General features: G+C 34.8%; 1 long non-coding RNA gene across 1 annotated transcript; it reads left to right on the top strand.

The window, feature by feature from the left end:
* The first annotated feature begins 1,512 nt into the window (after positions 1-1,512).
* Positions 1,513-12,156, top strand: LOC126811892 (uncharacterized). Its single transcript, XR_007675774.1, has 3 exons — positions 1,513-1,611; positions 10,420-10,603; positions 11,686-12,156. It is a non-coding gene; the product is annotated as an uncharacterized LOC126811892 (long non-coding RNA).
* The last annotated feature ends 968 nt before the right edge of the window (positions 12,157-13,124 follow it).

Genomic DNA, 13,124 nt, shown 5'->3' with positions numbered 1-13,124 from the left:
TGGTGTGTTATTTTTATAACGATCTCTGATTATGAACATATAGCTAATTCGATACTCTAATCATGCAGGAGTTGGTTGATGAAGACGACCAAGGCTTAAAACAACTTGTTGGAATAGACATAATATAATTGCTTTATTTGTTTGTCTGGTTATAATAAATTTTGAAATTATAGGAATCCAGCTGGTTCTACATTAAATATTTGCCGATAAATACGAATTATTATATAGCACGCTGTGTATGCCATATTGTTGAACATTTGAATGTGTGACGCCGCGCTTGAGCTACGTAATGAATCCACTAAAACAACATACGAATTAAATTTTCGTCATTATCCTTTTACAACCAGAAATGAACACAAATGGGTCGCAACACATATAATAATGTAATATGAATTAATGAATCTATATAAAATGATGCACATTTAATCGTTTATTTTCGGCGCAATACGTGGAGAGTCCAAATTAAATGTCAGTCTTTGGCGTCTGGTAATTCCAATCTACATCGGTTGTATTCTCCTGTGGGATATGTTTAGCCTTGTTTATCGAGTCGCTTCATTACAAATGGTGCTCGAAAGCATTTTGGCACGCGATTCATGTCAATTCAATTTGTCAATTCAAATCAACATTGATGTTGTGATCTTACCCGAAGAAGATCCAATGTCGAAGACTGTTGATGATATTGAGTTAGCGACTGGCCTCCTTTAATACAACATTCATTCTCGCAACCTCGTTGTAATGTTGTAATTAGCTGAACAAAAAATATATCTGTATGCTTCGAGGAGGGAGGAAAGGGTGGGGTGGGGTCCAGGGGATATTTCTAAAAGGGCTTCACACGGCCTTAGGAAAGCTAAAAGGGCAATTCCTGCCCAGTTTAGAGAGTAAGTAGCCCAAGAACATAATTTATTGTGGTACTGGGAGATTTGTTCAAAAAGTAGCACAAAGAAGACAGCACGATTTCTCCTCGGAACTTGGCATCGGGCTCCATAGGGTCTTTACGAACATGTACAGGAGGACTGCACCACGCATAGACAAAACATTTAAGAAGAACACGTTGACAGGACAAACATAATATACGCAAAATTGCCCGAACTCGGACATTAGGTACCTTATTATAAACTCTTATTACAAGGTTGTAAAAGTAAAAAGTATTAGAATACCAGGATAATTAAACCGATTGCTAGGTTGTCGACCATTAACTCTTATGTAAATTTAATATACTAGATATAAATAAAAAAATATTATATAAAACGAAAGCACACCAAATACTGATAAACTATATACACAGGGATATAGAAATGGCCTGAAGTGTTGTATATTAATATAATGACTAAAGTGAATAAGTTATACCGACAACCCTTTCAAACACTTATCTTGTAAGGTGTGACATAGACATTGGCTTTAATACAAACATAGTCAATATTAGTCAAGAATGAACAATAGAGGAATTCATATCATATAGTGTATATCAACACATACAATGTATTGGGTGTAATAGATAGGCATGTTCCTTTCCTTTTGACTATAACACATTTATATGAAGACACGTTCAAAGGTAGACATATGAAGTAATGGGACTTTGGGGTAGGAGAAATTAATGTGAAACCGTTGAAGGTAGGTTTTTCATAATAATATTCATTAATTAATTATATATAGTTGAAAAATCGATGTAAAAATCTTCACAAAACATTTATGTATGAAATATTAAATTAAATGTTAACGTTTAATTTTTAAAATTCGATGGTGTGGCCCTTTTAAGAGGCACCATTAGAATAATATGTTTAAAAATTTGATACAAATTGGTCAAGTCGTCGCTGATAATATATTGTAGATCTGTCAATATTAATTTTCGGGTTACGAATCTCGCATAAATTCTATTACTTTTCACGGAGTTTAACAAACGTTCGAGTCCAATATTGTGCTCTTTGTAAACCGGTGTTTGAATTTTTCTATGGGATTATTCCGAGTACGAATTTTCTTGAAGAAAGTGATAATGCCTGGTTATTGTCTAAGGATCTTAAAATAAATATGTCCACAAATTTTAAAATATAATAGACTTTATTATATCCTAGACATAAGATGAGTTAAGTACACGATGCTTGTATTTCATGAAACAATTAAAACAGGTTTCCCCTTGTCAGTGATGCAGGACGGAGGGCCTGACAAGGACAGCTGTCTAGTCCTTCGGATGAGACGAAAAACCGAGGTCCCGTGTAAACATTGGAATGCACGTAAAAGATCCCTTGGCAGTTGGAATTCGATATAAGAGTAGGCGATAGTGCCGCTGCCCGGGCAAAATTTCCCTCATAGCACACTGTATGGCGTATGCCCGTCTTCATTAGCCCAGTATAGGAGCAGAACAGTAGGAAGTTAAACCCCATTTCATTTCATTTCATTTCACCTATCTTACCAGTATGTTTGAAAGTTGGAATAATTTGTTTTAAACATATACTAATTGATGGATATGCATATTAATAGTTGAAGCCCCAGTGCTTTAAATATTATTGGATACTGTCCATTGTTTATCTCTCTATGATATATTAGGGGTTTCAAGAGTTGTATTTGCAAGTTTCAATATACATGTATCTGTATATATATATATATATATTAACTCCATACAAAGACTGGGCGTGTATCAATTAATACCAATATTGCTACTTTAAACGTTATTGTCCAAAGATATTAAAGTAAATCAAGTATTTCGCCGAATATAACTGATTAGAAATTACAATTAAATGTAAATCAGTTTATAAGCATTCATCATACATTAATACGGAGCTGTTCGAACCGTAATCGCCCATTTTATGTTTCAAAGAACAGATATTTAGTTTCGTTAAAGTTTGTGACGCAAGTATATGTGTAGTGAGTTCAGTTTGTTTGGCCTCTTGAAAGGTGGTAATACTTGTCTTGATTCATATTACTGTCCTTAATATCAATATTCAATCATTATTAAATGGCATTTACCAACTATGTAATATCTTCACACGCCAGATGCCTCCCATTCCTGATACTAGTATCTTTCTATTTTTCTCTTCCTACCACAACTCGAGTTTCGCATACCCTTTTCGTACTATGAACATCAGATAATCGTTTCGCTAACCACACTACGTTTCTACTACTTTCTGTGCTTTAGCTAATTTATACCATATCCAATATAACTAACTTTTTGACTAATTAAATGAGAGTAAACACATTTACCTTGTAATTTTATACCAGTATATTATTTATGATTGCAATCTTATACAATGTACTTTATTATATTCCTGGGTAGATGAATTTATATAAGCTCCGGCTTGTTTTCAGATCCCACAATTATATAGTGTACTTTTATAATATGTAAATATTTATTGAATAGTGTCAGAAAGAAAACTATCTGTTTGGCCATTATATTTTCTTTTAAATAAGACCCTTAATTCAAACCCCTTACCGTGTTCAGATATAGATAATAGATACGTTAGCTAATAAATTAATAAATCAGTGATAAGAAACATTAAATCTGAACTTATACAAATTAAAGCTTAATATATACTGGGTATAAGTAATATATATTTGTGTAAACGGTGGCTCTGTGAGTAAGACGCTAGTTCATTAACCTAGAGGTCCCTGGACGTGTTTGACCCGCTTTGTCAGTGGCGCAGGACGGGATTATGGCAAGGAACGGTGTCTAGTCTTTCGGGTGAGGCAAGATAATTGTTATACATGTAATTATTAACTCAAAAAAACCTTATATTTCAAGTAAATTGAAAATGTTAAATATAGAAATGTGGTGGTGACTGTTTGGGCATTCGGAACATAAACTATAATACAGAAGCTTTAATTTTTATCGGACAACTAAACGAAATTTCAGTTGCATGACAAAAGGAAAACTATCGTCAGCCCCTTTCTAGTCATAAAATAAAATTGATTTTTAAAACAATTTCTCAGTGAAAAGGTACCAAAATGTATTTTGCTATCAAGTTCTTAAAAACAAGCATATCTTTACAAGTCCTCTATAATTCATAAGAAATCTATTGTTTAAACAAAACTCTGTTGTTATTGAAAAGTCAACAACCATCTCATAGACCCAATAAAAACACTTGTGTTTATTGAACAATAATACATTGTTTAAAATAAAAACTAAAAACTTCACAATCTTTAAAAAGCACTTAACTGTTTTATTTATCTCGAGAATTATGGTAGTTAAGCATGAAATCGCGTTACATTTATTTGATCGTTGTGGTTTGATTTATGTATAAATGGAATGCATCACGTTATTTTAACAAGTAAAAAAGGACTAATGTGACCCAGCATTACAAAATAGTCTTTGTTACGGTTAATTGGAGTGGGGGGCGTCATTGAATCAAATGGCGTGGTTTCGATTCCTTGCTCGTATGTGACAAGGAGAAGTGTCGCCTGTCCAACCGTGTGGGTTTTTCCCTGGTCTTTGATTTCTTCCCATAAAATTGAACCATGATTTAGCCCCGAAATGACAAAGGATATGGGGGGGGGGGGGGGTAACTCCGTAACGGAAGGTTGTGGAACGGTGGATATCAATATGATGAGACCTCATGCATAGTGCCCCAATCAATGCCTCATAACCGCTAAGGGTTATAACACTGGAACGAATGGTAACGAAATGCTGACGGCCCCAATGCCTCACTCCAAATTGGAACAAACACGTTTTCGGGTTAAGGTGGGGGTGGAGGTGAGAAAGATAATCATATCCTTGTAATAACAAGTCAGTAGCCTGGTTTACATTCAATAATCTTAAAATGAATTAGTACACAAATTAACTAAGAGTGCACAATGAAATATTCTAATAGGTATACTGTACTTTATTCATTAGACCCCAATCAATCCCAACCATCCTTTATCCTAAATCCTACTCACGCCACATGTACTAAAAATAAGTCCATTTTAATAACTATTAAGATAACTATTTATCTGGTCTGAATTAACAGCTCATTTAATCACGTTACCACACAACTTTATTATGAATAAATATTTTTCTTGCTAATGCTTTACAAACAAACTCATTATTGATTATCTTTAAACAGCAAAGCAAACAGTCTTAAATTTGTAATTAAAAACAATTGGATCACCTTAAGTGGACATCCTTCTAGAACTAAGTCGGCCCTAACAGTAATTAATTGTTGCTTGTTTTGTACGTACACGATTCCAAAATGGTCCACTGTTCTCTAAATATGGATAGGATAGACCTATCATTTAAATTTCCAGGACTGACTCGATAATTTATCACATTAGGCAGTGTGGAGTTACAACTACATGTTACCGATCCGGGTTATATATTTTCGCCGGGTACTCAGTTTTATTCCCACTGGTAATAACCCTGCCTGTAAGCAAATATAGGACAAATGTTAGTCCCGAAATAATATAAACGTGAAACCCAATATCATTACATTCCAAAGCGATAAAAAGGTACATAGTGTCCCTTTAAATTACCTTTAAAATGTTTTCCCGACAACTCTCTTAGCAAACAAACCCAATATTAACAATCAGTTGTAAACAGATTTATTAATAACTGACAACAGAGTCAACAACTCTAAATCGGTAATTATGTTTAAATAAAGTCTAAACTCTCCTAAATACCATATACATGTTTATCGACCACATACTATAATCTTTGATGTCATTTCGATTTGAAGTTGAAGGACAATATTGTTGTCAGCCATTACCGCATAATGTGATAGATCTGGTTAAACACATTCCATATATAATTTTAACACAGACATCATTGCTACGATAGACGCTTAACGAAGATTTGAAGAAACGGAAGTGACACAAAAAATGGAAAACACGAGTTATCCTTATATGTAACAAGTTTTCGTCTTCCACTAAATAATCAGTGAACTGAAATTCGACCGTGTATCTGTTATCGATCGTTCCTTCAATTAGTTATATATAAGTGTTTTCCACTTTAGACATCAATCGTAGCAATAGTCTCCGTGTTAAAATTATATTCGGAATGTGTTTAACCAGTTCTATCGCATATGTGATAATGACTGACACCAATATTGTCCTTTTAAAGGCCCATCAGTTTCGGATTTAAAAGGCAACCATTCAAATAAACGAAAATGGATCGAAACGCACATGTTAATATAACATGAATGTATATATAAACCCAATTGCGTTTAATTTTTAAAATAATTGTTGTAATTTATAATAAGTTATGTTGGATGAAATACATACACGCAGTGCAAATATTGAATGGGAGTTGTTTGCGCCTAGTTAGTCCAGTCTAAGTTTTAATCTTTTTCTCATTTGTGGATCAGACATTTTAAGTACTTTCACATTGATTTTTGAGATACGTGCATTATTAATGAAACTTGAAACCGCAGAGAACTGGTTTTAATATGTTCATCTATCTGAAATATTTTAGGAGACTATATTTTCACGGTAAGATAACAACATCAATATAATGTCGAATATAATGAACAATACTGGAAAGATCATGCGCCCTTTAGTGGTTGGGTGGTTAAGACACTGGACTGACAAGCAGAATGCAATGAAATGAAAATGGGGTTTAACGTCCTACTGTTCTGTGCCGACTTGGCTAATGAAGACAGGCATACGCCATACACTGTGCTATGAGGGAAATTTTGCTCGGACACGGGCTACTCTTATTTCGAATTCCAACTGTCCATGTGTACACGGGACCTCGGTTTTTCGTCCCACCTGAACGACTAGATAGCTGTCCTTGCCAGGGTTATTATACGTGCCCACCAATGGGTGCACGGGAACCCGCTTTACGTACCATCCAAACGACTTTACGTTGCCCTCTGTCTAAGACTATAAGGAACCACAACGGAAAGCCCGATAAACTTTCTCGGCCCACCACCGGCATCGATCACAGAACCACCAGGTTTGCGAGCCAATGCCATGCTCACGTAGCCACATTGCTCTCCACCACCACCAAATCAGAACACCATGCATTCGAATCCCAGCGCGGATCGGAAAGAACCCTTACAATTTCTCACTTGTAAGGAATGACACCCGTGGGAAAGCCAGTTCAATCTTTCGAATATGACGAAATATCAACGTTGCGCGTATTGTTTTGTAGTACTCGTAAAACATCTCTTGGTAATTGTGGGTTTCAAAGGAAAGTAAACGGAATATTTCTCCTAACATAAAATAAGTTAGTCGATATATACATTTTTGTTGGGGTTTTATTTTTTTATTAGCTATTTTTGGGAAGAAAATTAAGATTAAGATATTGACGTATTGAATCATTTGGTTTATGTACATTGTATTATTTATTTTGAAAAACAAACCCACAACAACACAAGTCCTTGAAATTAAGAAATCTCTTTGAAATTTTATGGGGAAAATCGAAATAAAAAAGTTTGGATACCGAAAATCGTGTCCTATACATTGATTTGAATGTATACCGTAATATAAAACTATTTGGCATATAACAAATATTTGTTTCGACATGGTTAAGTAATATCTTCAGTATATCGATTGCCGTTTATCAATCAAGTAGTACTACATATAACTAAACAAATACACCATCTATTAATAGACGAATCAATCAACCGTGCCTTTAATTGATATCGATTAAGAAACCGATATAAAAAAAAATAAAGGGGCTGTTTCTCGCTTAGTAATCCGTGTCCACGATTTTGCTTGGGATAACGTTGCTGCACAACGCCATACTGTATCTGTGTTGGTTAGCATGTGGTTTTTGTTCAACCAGTTCAAAATTTGATTATTTGTGACAAGTGTTCGCCTTGAAATGGAGCTTAAAATAAAAAAAAACACTTATAGACGAGATAAGGCGTGGTTTGTGTAGTATGTGTTCTTTCGGACATTAGTACTGAACTACACCTAATCAAACACAGGAAGGAAAGGTTTCCGGATATGGAATTAAATTTATAAATGTCTAAACATCCTGATATGGAATTAATTTTAAAAAGTGTCTGAACATCCCTGCAAATCCCTCTTCGTTAAAATTATATATAAGCCACTAATAGTCAAACATCTACAGGGGGTGGGGGGACGAATGGTTAACGCGTGCGCGGTGGATCATACGGTCTAAGGTCTACCATTGACTCAAATGACGTGGTTTCGATTTCCTGCTTGTGCGTGATAAGGAGTAGGGTCGCCTGGCCAACCTCGTAGGTTTTCCATTTACTTCTAAATAACGCTAAGTATTGAAATAAAATTAAACCATATGTTAGCTCCCGAAATGACCTAGTTTGTATCGAGTGAACGTGAAACTTTTTCTCTCTCAACCATCTTGAAATGCGGGCCCGCTCCCTCGAGAGGGACCGCATTTCAAGTGTCACTTCGGAAGGGTAGTGATTCACGTGATATAAATCAACAACTGCTCCTCCTGTTTGGTGACAGTTGCAATACATCAAACGATTCTCTTATTTACACAGAGAGTTTATTTCATAAATCCGATGCTCAATTTAGAGAATAAGAAAGACTTTTATTATCAAAAATACCATATAGATGTTCAAAGCTTCAAACTAAGAAACTTCACCGTAAAGAAGTTAAACATCACCAGGTCAATATTAAGTGATGAATTGGGGCACATCCCGCACATTTCAAATTTCATTTCTATAAATCAGCTAATTCAAAAGTTAGTTATATCTGAAAACCGACGCTTTAAGAGGGTCGCAGTTGTTAATGCCTAGTTCATGTTTAGATGGACGCAGCTCACCAATTATTCCTACGCCATCACGAAATAATTTAGGTCCAAAGTTATTTTTAGTCTTCCTCTCCCTTTCCCATCTCCCCCTTTCGCATGGTGATCTGTGTTGACTTTTTGATTATGATGTAGAATCGAAGAAAATGGTTTGAATATACATTTTCTGCCAGGTTTAGGTGAATATTCGTGATTTTGAGGCAGAAGGATACGAGAGCTATGAGGTTGGTTAGGTTGAAATGCAGGGCGGAAAATTGCATTGCTTTTTGTATCCACTTCCAGTTTGTGTATCTCAAGCTTTCTATGATAAACTTCATACGCGTTTTGGAGCTAGAGGTTGCCACATGCTGTTCCATCTGTGGTATAAAGCGTTCTACACAAAGAAAATTTTAGAAAAAGTTAGAGCCGGTCTACGAGATGAGAACTGAGATTACAGCTAGTGGGGAAATGATGGGTGATCTCTGGCAATATACATAATGTCGACATGAGTAATTAATTCACGACTAAAATTACTTGCCAATACAGAGCTTCATAATCTCTACTTTCTTTCTAACATGTATGATTGGCGACCAATTGGCAGATACTGTAAAATTTTACTATGGTATACCGCATCGCAACACCTTTTAGTTTTCGACTAAGCTGATTTAAACTTTTAACCTGTGAAATTTAATCCCTCTGTTAACTTTGACTAACAATTAATATGTAGTTAATTTATCTAATAGCAGAATGTAGTATATATCACGTAGATAATTTATTGCTTATCAAGTCTATATTCACGTCACGGGTGTTATCTAGGAAAAGTTGAAGGGACATTGCTGCTTTGTAAGTTATAAAGCAGTGTAGTGTGGGGTTGGTTAGCATAGGGTATTGTTGACCACTTGTAATTAGCTATTTTCACTTTCGTTTCCTATATTTTATCCGATTTCTCCGTTTTCCTCCAATTGCTAAAAACTTATTAATTTGTTTTGAGTGACACTCTCCCCTTATAGAGTATGTTTATACAAAATGCGCAAATATTACTCTGCCAAATGTCCTTTTAATAGGAGGACCGGGTCAGTAATGTTGATTTTCACTATAACTATTACTTTCACATACATACATGTAGTCAACAGTAAAACAGGTGAATGTTGTGTATATTGGATATATAATTACGTATACTTTTAGAAACAAGTAAGTTAGTCTAAAAATGTATTTTAAAAGATATTGTATAGTTTAATGCTAATCATCTATATACAACGTATTTCATATGTACGAATATTCTGAAAGGTATGAAAATAGGAAACTGCAGAATTTTGCCTGATATGGATCCAACAATTGTTAGAAAAGGTTGACAACACTGTCCTATATATTTACGGATACGCATCCCTGTTGAAATGGCTTCCAAGTAGGCTCAAACTGAGGTACAACTCGTTTCGTCTTTAATAAAAGGTACAAAAACAAGCCAAAAGTATCTATTTTTTAATGTAAAGATTGTTCTATTGAAGGACATTTGAGAATTAAAAACTATTTTACGAAGAATAGGCTGGCCTGCAAGAAAACGAGAGTCGAATTATCTTTTAAATATATTTGTATAAGGCATATTACAGTGTGAAATAAATAGAGTTCAATGTATACTTTAAATGACCATATTTTTCTATCAAAACAAATCATTTTAGAGCTATTCTTTAATAAATTATTGACACCCTAAATCTTGTTTACTGTAAAATATAACACCTGTATTGCGAGTGGTTGACACATTCCAATGCATAACCTCTAGTTTCTTTATTCAGATCCATAGATGACCACGTGTGGTGTTATTGACAGCATGGACACGATTAAGGCTGTTAGTTTTCAAGAACACGATGTTGACACAGTGAATTCTCAGAAAACATATCGCTTTCCTCGAATTATCCTTCACGACAGCCTGGGAAATAAACTAGATACATACACAGCACTACAAGAAGCAATTTATAGGTATGTATCCTGGGTTTAAAATTATGGAATACCAAATGTGCTACACAAATTGGCGGTGTGCAAAGGTTGCACCAAGTGTTCTAGAAAGAGTGTATGATTTAAAAATAAGTTAGGTACCCAGAAGTCGCAGTAAACATTAACGGATTGGGATGGATTTCACCAAGCAGGACGTCTTAGGTTCTAAATGACACATTTAAAGTGTTTTGCGACACATTAGCTGTCATTCAATTTCGTTCTATTTTTCTGTGATTTTAACTTTACACCGCTGGTATATAAACGGGCCTATCCAGGCGTTTATATGGCGTGTAAACGTTCCTCGTGGACACTGAAAGAGTAGGATACAACAGATTCCCACAGTGATAGCGTAAAGATTTATGATAGAGCTTAAAACGCCCGTTTTCAATGCTAGAATCTATCTGAGACTGCAAATTTTTAAAAAAATATATAACTACCTGAATTGGTTTAATTGCTGAATTTGTTTTTGAATTAAAAATACGCACAATCGTTACAACTGAGATACTTGTATTGACACATAATTATGGGAGAAATGTATAGAGCAATGCAATAACAAAGAAAAGAAATGACAAAATATTTAAACATACATTATGCAAGAGCTAAATCTGTCTATCGCAGGTCTTACTTTAGGTCTGAAATGTTATCTAAATTATTAATTAGACATTAGTTAACCTATCCAGACCATAATCAACTCTACATGGCATCGCTAGCCTGCGATCTTAGTGGATTGTGGGCCGATTTGCTGCATAACTGCCCTTTACGATTTAACGATTAAACGGATAATCGAGACTATGCTGTTTATCGTACTGACTTTAGTAATGATGATCAAGTCTAGGCGGAAATTCAATCGCTTTGTTCTCGGTTCATAGTGGATCAATTTGAATGAAATTTTCATCAAATTGACTTTACATTATCTAGTTTTTAACTATTATAGTGAGAATAGCCAACTCGTTATCGAATCTCCCATAATGTATCTTTAATATTTATTAGATCGATGTTTCTAAGAAAGAGCAAACATCCAAGGTTATCGTAGTTTATTCCAGAGTTAACGAGTTTTAAAATTTCAGAGATAAATGGAATGTAAAACAGACACAGGAAGCCAGAAATCCGAATGAATGGCGATTACCAAAAGCGCCACCTCCAGCAAAACCCGATTTATCACGACGAGGTGTCCCCGTTTCTAGACCAACTCGACACAGAAATTTTTATTGTAAAGATGATCTAGATATAAGTTCACGATATAAGAAGGTGTGTAAAACAAGACTGTTTAACTTGATGTTTGACATTTGTAAATGGAAAAAAGTAAAAGTGATTACAACGCCCAATGTTCACTCCTGGCAATTTATAACGATATGCGTATAATGCCATGACCCTAGCTTCAGCCATAGCGCTCGTAACAATTCAAGGCACCGGGATGACCGAGACTTGGCTATCTTAATATTGATATATCCCAATTCTTTAAAGCGATAATTTCAAATTTTCTAAGAAAGGTATTGATAATTATTAGTCTATGTGTTGCATAGATTGTCAAACCACTATTATACAATCATAGAAATAATTCTAGCACTAATCACACATTCACATAAAAAATTGAAATATGTTCTGTTTGCCTACGGCACTTGGAGATTGTATCATTTTTGACTGAAAATCGAAGTGTACGTAACGAAATAGGCGATTGCCCAGGTATGTAGTTAAACAGATAAGTATAATGATGCCTGATTGACCGAGGCAAAATTACCCCACTTGTTTTAATTCTGATGGATAAAACATATTTTAAGGCTTTATTTTAACATACTTTAAAAAATGCAACTATCGCTTTAATATTTAAATCAAGATTTCCATATAAGTGAACCGATTCATTATAGAGATGCAATCCATTCCAAATGATTTTAGATTATTAAAGCGTGACATGCAAAAATATTGACTGGAGCAGTTTCCTCGAAATGTTCCATATTATTGCAACTATTGCTGATACAATGGCACCCTGAAAGAATACACTGTCTCGTGAAGTGAAATGGTATTTATAACGTCCTGTTTGTATGGACCAATCGGGTTAATGAAGACGGCCATACGTTATGCACACACTGATCAGGAGAATTTTCGCTAGGCCGCTACAATCACTGATAAGGATGACATCGATGCGACTTAATGAGTTCCAAATATTAACTTTTTTCTTCCGTCAAATTAAATTCTAAAACATTTTTTCATTTATTAGAAAAATAAATAAAGACGTTTGAATTGTTTGTAGGTAAAATTCATTTCCTATTTAGTGTAAATGGGTATTAAAATAAGTAAAATTCACCATTTAGCCCGAATCAGTAACGTCTTAGGTAAACAATGCACGCGCTATTGAGTCAATGATTGACGCCGCGTGATGTGACGTCACGTGTCGAAACAGTCATCTGTAACAGAGATATTAAAAGATCTCTGTGAATCAGATTGCGTTATGCAGTGTACCTTGAGGTAAAATTGTGCCCGGACAGTTGTGTTTCCGAATACTCTTCGT

This window comes from Patella vulgata, chromosome 1 (genome assembly GCF_932274485.2).
Source record: "Patella vulgata chromosome 1, xgPatVulg1.2, whole genome shotgun sequence".
NCBI classification, from domain to species: Eukaryota; Metazoa; Mollusca; class Gastropoda; family Patellidae; genus Patella; species Patella vulgata.
The sequence above is the reverse complement of the archived record's forward strand: the minus strand, read 5'-3'. Positions and strand labels throughout refer to the sequence as shown.